This window comes from Cervus elaphus, chromosome 6 (genome assembly GCF_910594005.1).
Source record: "Cervus elaphus chromosome 6, mCerEla1.1, whole genome shotgun sequence".
Classification (NCBI taxonomy): domain Eukaryota; kingdom Metazoa; phylum Chordata; class Mammalia; order Artiodactyla; family Cervidae; genus Cervus; species Cervus elaphus.
Genome location: NC_057820.1, coordinates 31,106,674 through 31,115,275, shown reverse-complemented (window position 1 = coordinate 31,115,275; position 8,602 = coordinate 31,106,674).

Here is an 8,602-nt window from a genome sequence, read left to right as displayed (position 1 = left end):
ATGCAGTACTTAGAAATCACTCTATCAATTTGCTTTTGCTCATGCTTATATCCAAGGAGAAATCAACCAGGAAGTTAAAATTTAACTCCTACACTTCAAATAACTGAATTTGATGAGTAGTCAGCAGCTGTGGAAATCAATTGCAAGGGCAAAGTGTAGAACATTTCATGATAATAAAGTGTTTAATATCGTTTTGTCAAAACAGAAAAAGAGACATGGATGTACAGAACAGACTTTGGGACTCTGTGGGAGAAGGCGAGGGTGGGATGTTCTGAGAGAATAGCATTGAAACAAGTATACTATCAAGGGTGAAACAGATCACCAGCCCAGGTTGGATGCATGAGACGGGTACTCAAGGCTGGTGCACTGGGAAGACCCAGAGGGATGGGTTCGGGAGGGAGGCAGGAGGGGGGATCAGGATGGGGAACACATGTAAATCCATGGCTGATTCATGTCAATGTATGGCAAAAACCACTACAATATTGTAAAGTAATTAGCCTCCAACTAATAAAAATAAATGAAAAAAAAAAGAAATTATAAAAAAAAATATTGTTTTGTCAGTATTATCACTGATCTAAAAGTTAATGATCTTGCACATGCAAGTAAACTATATTATTAATATGTAAGAGAGAAGTGTATAGACTACTGTAAAAACAATAGCATGTGAGTGGATCTTATGTCTGCCGTCTCCTTGACACAGAAGTAGATAAGATGACATCCACAAGATGGAAGGCTAGGAGTTCCAAACACCTGTACCCCCCACAAAAACAACAAATAAGCAAGTAGAAACCAATTTAAATTACACTGGTTAGGTTCTGGACTACAACAAAAATGGAGCAGAAACCTTGCAGAATGCAGAAATTGAAGATGGCCATGTAGCAAAGCATGGGAAAGCTTTTTAACTAGATCACCGTTATCTTCCAGTTCAGAGTAGCTTGATATCAGCAAGGATTCTCTCAAAGGGATTTCATCCCATGGGAAAACGAGAACAGAACTCCGGCAAGTCTAACCATCATAGACATTTGCTGTTTTGCTACTGAGGACTTACAGTCTTTACCAACACTAATTCCAGCTGACAGAGCTGTCCAGGGTCTTTGCTACTATGCCTTCCTATTTTGACAAGTTGCTGTGGGGATACCTGACCTTGGGGCCCTGTCACCTTCATACCCAGCCTACTTTCCTTGATTGTGACCACAGTGCCCTGACATGTATGGATTGAGAGCTGCTGCTGCATGCTCTGCCCCCAGCTTCTACCATAGTGCTTGGTCTTGCCGTAACAAAAGCCATGCTGCTATTTTCTGAACCTGACTCTGTATTCCTAGTTGTAGCTCTGACTGGTTATTACTTAGGCTGAGCTGCTGCTGTTCTACACCTGATTCCTGGGCCCTAAATCTCAGCATCACTTTAGCACTGTTGGGCCACAGAGCTGCTACATTGACCTCACAGTCTGTGCTAAGTCAGGGCTTTGACCCACCACAACTGGGAACACACCACTGCCGTTCTCCAGTCCACCTCACGGGTCCTGACGTGGGGCTTAAACAGGCCATCACTGGGACCATGATGCTACTTCTCTGTGACTTCTCCTGAGGCCAGAGTTGGAATTTTGACTCATCATTCCAGGGCTGCACTGCTGTGTGAGCCTGCACTCCTGGGCCTAAGCTACTGCGGAATTCTGTCGCATCAGGGCTTGCACCACTGCTGCATTACCCTACTCCCCATGTTGCTGAAGCAAACAACAAACATAGACCCCAGTTCCATGGCAGAATTATATCTGCTTGTCCCTTCAAGACTGGTCCTTCTGCCCCAGCCAGTACAGTTGTACCTCAGGGCCAAAGTGATATAACTGTCCTGTGTGAGCCTGACCTAAGGTCTTTGGCTTCACTTCCTTTCTGAGTGCCTGTATGTATTTCCTGTTACAGCTAACTTCTGTCGGCCAGAGAGAACAGTGGGACCTCAGAAGCCTTTATTGCCAAGTACCTCAATGGCCCTAGCCAACACTGCCACTCCCTGTGAGAACTCTCTAGCTTGGGTCACAGAAGACCTATGCAGTCTTCACAGATGTTGATCTATGCTGATGGAGATGCAGAGAAATTATGCAGTTATGCACTCCCAAGAACAAAGATAATTACATTCCACTCACCTAGCACCCTCACAGCCAATTTGAGGTGAAAATCTTTCCCCAACAAAGTGAGTTCAAAAAGGCTTGAGAAGGTGATAGTCACCTCTAATACAGAGACATCATAAGAAACAATCAGAAAAGTGGAAAAACAAGGAAAATTAACATCACCAAAGGGACAAACTGCTAGTAATAGACCCCAAAGAAATGGAGATCTACAAGCTATGAGAAAATAATTCAGAGCAAGTGTTTTAAGGAAGATATGTGACCTTTTATAGGACATTGACAATTCAATGAAATCAGGAGAAACAATGCATGAGCAAATAAAAAGTTTAAAAATGAGAAAGGACTTACAAAAACAAATAAACAAATTATAGAGCTGAAGAGTACAGTGAATTTAAGAATACAATTGCTCTCTCTAACTTTAACCCTTAAATTATTGCAATAAATTAAAATCCAGTGAGGAGCTTCAACAGTAGAGTCACCAAAAATTAATAGAAGGAAGAATACTCAAATTTGGGGACAGATCTCTTGATATTATCCAGAGATGGGGGAAAAAGTAAGTACAATGAAAAAGAATAAAGTAAACTTGTGTGAATTGTGGGACACTATCAAGGAAAGAGTGTTCACATTATAGGAATCCCAGAAGAAGAGGGAGAAGAGCAGACAGAAAATTAATTTAAATAGTTAAGGGATGAAATTTCCCAAATCTGTGGAAAGCTGTGGATATCTAAGTACATGAAGTCCAAATATTCCCAGGCAGATTCAGTCCAAAGAGCTCTTTATTGAAAAGCGTTATAAACAGACACTTAGAATTCAGAAAATATAGAATTTGGGAAGCATCAAGAAAAAAAAAAGACTCATCATATACAAGGGAATACTGATGAAATCATCAGTAGATTTCTCTGTAGACCCTTTCAGGCCAGAAGGAAGTGTATGCTGTACTCAAAGTACTCAAAGAGAATACCGTCAACCAAGAATCCCTTGTTCAGCAAGTCGTCCTTCAGAAATGACAGATAAAGAATTTCCCAGACAAACAAAAGCTGAAGGAATCCATTGCCATTAGACCTGCCTTAGAAGAAATGCTAAATGAGGTTTTTCAAGCTGAAACAAAAAGACATTAATTAGTACCATGAAAACATATGACAACATAAAACTCACTGGTAAAGATAAACATATAGTGCAACACAGAATGCTCCAATACCGCAATGATAAATTCTACCATATAGATTAAAAACAAAAATGTATTAAAATTATCTGTATCTACAAAATTTTATTAATGAATGCACAGTACAAAAATATTTTAAGTGAGACATTAATAACATAAAATGTGGGGGGAGGGGTCCAGTTAATATGTAGAATATTTTCATGGAATAGATGTTAAGATTTTAGTTTAAATTAGAATGTTTTACTGTAAGACATATTATGAAAGCTTCTTGGTAATAACAAAGCAGAAACATAGTAACTACACAAGTCATAAAAGAATAAAAGCCCACTACTCCCAAAACATCAATTTACAAAGTAAAACAGCAAGAGAGAAAGAAAAGAAATTACAAAAGAATCTAAAACCAATTCACAAAATGATGACATATGTTAATAATTATTTTAATATAAGTAGACTAAATTGGGAGAGGGCAATGGCACCCCACTCCAGTACTCTTGCCTGGAAAATCCCTTGGATGGAGGAGCCTGGTGGGCTGCAGTCCATGGGCTCATGAAGAGTCGGATACGACTGAGTGACTTAGCAGCAGCAGCAACAGACTAAATTGTTTAATCAAAAGACATTGAGTGGCTGAATAGCTCAAAAGAAAAAGACAAATCAAGATCTGACTATGTGCTGCTTCTAAGAGACTCACTTAAGTTTTAAGGATACTCATAGACTAAAAATGAAATTTTGAACAAAGATATTCCATGCAAAGGGAAAGGGAAACCAAAAGAAAGTGGGGGTAACTTGTATCAGGCTAAATAGGCTTTAAGTCAAGAGCTCTAACATGAGACAAAGAAGGCCATTATGTAATGGTAAAAGGGTCAATTTTATGAAATGTGTAACTACTGTTAATATATGCACCCAGTATAGAAGCACCTGAATATAGTAAAATATCACAGATCTGAAGGGAAAAATAGCAATGCAATAATAATAAGAGACTTCAACATCCCACTTTCAACAATAGTGAAATCATCCAGGCGGAGAATCAATAAGAAAATAATGGAAATTATGAATGATGTGAAACTAGAAATCAAAAAAAAAAAAAAAGAAGAAAAACTGGAAAATTCAAGTGTAAATTAAAAAATGCCCCCTTGAACAACGAATGAGTCAAAGAAGAAATCAAAAGGGAAATAAATAATAAGAAATATCTTGAAACAAAAGAAAATGGAAACAAAAAAATGCCAGAATGTATGAGATACAGCAAGCAGTAATATGATACAAGTTTATGATAATAAATGCACATAGTAAGAAAAAAATCTCAAATAGCGTAACCTGATATATGAGGAGTTAGAAAAAAGAGACTACGTTAGTATAAGGAAGGAAATATTTAATATTGGAGTAAAATAAATGAAATAGAAATCAGAAAAACAAATACAAAAGCAAGGAAACTATTGGTGAGATTTCTAAGAAATCAAAGTTGTAAAGTTTTGTAAATTTTGCATTCTCTTCTGTTTGTGTATGTGTGTTAGTCACTCAGTCATGTCTGACTCTTTGAAACCCCATGGACTGTAGTTCTCTAGGCTCCTCTGACCAAGGAATTCTCCAGGCAAGAATACTGAAGTGGGTAGCCATTCCCTTCTCTAGAGGACCTTCTGGACCCAGGGATCAAACCCGAGTCTCCTGCACTGCAGGCAGATTCTCACCATCTGAGCCACTAGAGAAGCCCCAGATTTATTTATTTCCTTTAGCTGCACTGGGTCTTTCTTTCTAGCTGCAGTGAGCAGGGGCTACTCTCTGGTTGTGGTGGCAGGCTTCTCATCATGCTAACCTCTCTTGTTGTGGAGCATGACCTCTGGGGTGCTTGGGCCTCAGTAGTGTGCCTTGCGGACTCTGGAGTGCAGGGTCAGTAGTTGTGGAGCATGGGCTTAGTTGCTCCGCGGCATGTAGGATCTTCCCTGGCCAGGGTTTGAACCGGTGTCCTCTGCACTGGCAGTCAGATTGCTAACCACTAGGCACGTGGGAAGTCTCTTCTCCTTCAATATCTTTGATTTGTGTGTTTTGATCTCTGATGTTAGGTTCATATGTCTTTATAATTGGCATGTATCAGCTTGGATCGGGGAGTGCAGTGAGGCAGCAACTATCACCACAAAGCTTCCCTATCCAGTTTGTTAGCAAGCAAGCACATGTGCACTCTTTGAGAACAGATTCTAAGCTTCTCTAGCCCTTCTACCTGTCTCAGCAGCCAAAAGGACTTGTCTCCTCCACATAAGACTTTAGGACTGGGATGTACAGTCTATGGCTCCACTTACTTAATCCTCAGGCTGAGGGTCTATCTCTGTAAACCTTCTCTTCCTTTCAGATCCATTCCAGGGGCAGAAGTCCCAAGCCTATGTTTTTATCCATCTTATCCAGTTACATGGAAATCTGTATTATATCATTGGTTGTTAAAGAGTTTTGCCACTTTCCAATTAGTTTCCTGTTTGAACTGTTGCACATGAAGATGCATTTTTGATATGTTTATGGGGTGCGGGAGGAGTAATCTCACTGTCCTCCTACTCCACCATCTTAATCCAATCCTGTACCATAAATTTAGTTCCTACATCTTTAATAGGAAATGTTATTATTTTCATTTACATTTTAAACATGTTATATTTAAAAATACATCAAGTAAATGTGAAGACTAAAATTATTGTGGCAATTTTCTGACATATTTACATGACAACGAAGGTGATGAAGGTGAAGTCACTCAGTCGTGTCCGACTCTTTGCGACCGCACGGACTTTAGCCTACCAGGCTCATCCATCCATGGGATTTTCCAGGCAAGAGTACTGGAGTGGGTTGCCATTTGATAATAGTTAATGCAAATTGCATTTCACTCTATACAGTTCAGTTCAGTCGCTCAGTTGTGTCCGACTCTTTATGACGCCATGAATCGCAGCATGCCAGGCCTCCCTGTCCATCACAGACTCCTGGAGTTTACTCAAACCCATGTTCATCGAGTCGGTGATGCCATCAAGCCATCTCATCCTCTGTCATCCCCTTCTCCTCCTGCCCCCAATCCCTCCCAGCATCAGGGTCTTTTCCAATGAGTCAACTCTTCGTATGAGGTGGCCAAAGTATTGGAGTTTCAGCTTCAGCATCAGTCCCTCCAATGAACACCCAGGACTGATCTGCTTTAAGGATGGACTGGTTGGATCTCCTTGCAGTCCAAGAGACTCTCAAGAGTTTTCTCCAACACCACAGTTCAAAAGCATCAATTCTTTGGCGCTCAGCTTTCTTCACAGTCTAACTCTCACATCCATACATGACCACTGGGAAAACCATAGCCTTGACCAGATGGAGGTTTGTTGCAAAGTAATGTCTCTGCTTTTTAATATGCTCTCTAGGTTGGTCATAACTTTCTTTCCAAGGAGCCAGTGTCTTTAAATTTCATGGCTGCAGTCACCATCTTCAGTGATTTTGGAGCCCCCCCAAAATAAAGTCTGACACTGCTTCCACTGTTTCCCCATCTATTTGCCATGAAGTGATGGGACCAGATACCATGATCTTAGTTTTCTGAATGGTGAGCTTTAAGCCAACTTTTTCACTCTCCTCTTTCACTTTCATCAAGAGGCTCTTTAGTTCTTCTTCACTTTCTGCCATAAGGGTGGTGTCATCTGCATATCTGAAGTTATTGACATTTCTCCCAGCAATCTTGATTCCAACTTGTGCTTCCTCCAGCCCAGCGTTTCACATGATGTACTCTGCATATAAGTTAAATAAGCAGGGTGACAATATACAGCCTTGACATACTCCTTTTCCTATTTGGAACCAGTCTGTTGTTCCGTGTCCAGTTCTAACTGTTGCTTCCTGACCTGCATATAGGTTTCTCAAGAGGCAGGTCAGGTGGTCTGGTATTCCCATCTCTTTCAGAATTTTCCACAGTTTATTGTGATCCACACAGTCAAAGGCTTTGGCATAGTCAATAAAGCAAAAATAGATGTTTTATTGGAACTCTCTTGCTTTTTTGATGATCCAGCAAATGTTGGCAATTTGATCTCTGGTTCCTCTGACTTTTCTAAGACCAGCTTGAACATCTGGAAGTTCACGGTTTATGTATTGCTGAAGCCTGGCTTGGAGAATTTTGAGCATTACTATACTAGCATGTGAGATGAGTGCAATTGTGCAGTAGTTTGAGCATTCTTTGGGATTGCAATGAAAACTGACCTTTTCCAGTCCTGTGGCCACTGCTGAGTTTTCCAAATTTGCTGGCATATTGAGTGCAGCACCTTCACAACATCATCTTTCAGGATTTGAAATAGCTCAACTGGAGTTCCATGACCTCCACTAGCTTTGTTTGTAGTGATGCTTTCTAAGGCCCACTTGATTTCTCATTTCAGGATGTCTGGCTCTAGGTGAATGATCACACCATCGTGATTATCTGGGTCATGAAGATCTTCTTTGGACAGTTCTTTCAGCAAATATTTTTATGGCTTAACAATGTTAGTACATTCAGTCTTTCATCAACCTCATGAGGTAGTTAATACCAATTGTGTGCATAGCGCTTTTTTGTCCAACTCTCTGGGACCCCATTGACTGTAGCCCACCAGGCTCCTCTGTCTATGGAATTTTCCAGGCAAGGAAATAGAGTGTGAATGAAATAGAGTGTGAATGAAATAGAGTGGATGGGAGGAAGGCTCACAAGGGAAGAGATATATGTATACATAGAGTTGATTCCTGATATTGTAGAGCAGACGCTAACAACATTGTAAAGCAAATATATTCCAATAAAAAACAGCAAGAAAAGAAAAACATATGTCCATTTCCAGAGAAATAGTTCTACCAGAATATTTGTTCCACAAATCACTTGTAGGTAAGTAACTAATTGACTTAATTTGCATTTCTAAAAGCATGAATGGCCTTTGTCATTTTTCGTAGGTCATTGGCCATTTCACTTCTGTCAGTTTCTTGTTCATACTCTTTATTTCCGTATTGGACTGTTTGACTTTTGTTGGAGATTTGTAGTAGTTCTCACTGTACAATGACTACCTATCCTTTTTAGGTTGCCTGTATTGCAGGATATATTTGAGGCAGAACAGCTAAGTCTACTGGGCTTCCTAGGTGGCAGAGTGGTAAAAAATCTGTCTGCAACATAGGAGTCACTGGTTCAATTCCGGGATTGGGAAGATCCCCTGTAGTAGGAAATAGCAACTCACTCCAGTATTATTGACTGGAAAATTCCACAGACAGAGGAATCTGATGGGCTATAGTCCATGCGGTCCCAAAAGATTTGGACAAGAGTTATCAACTAAACAACAACAAAATAGGAGGCAGGTATCAGTTGCTATATTTCTAATTAC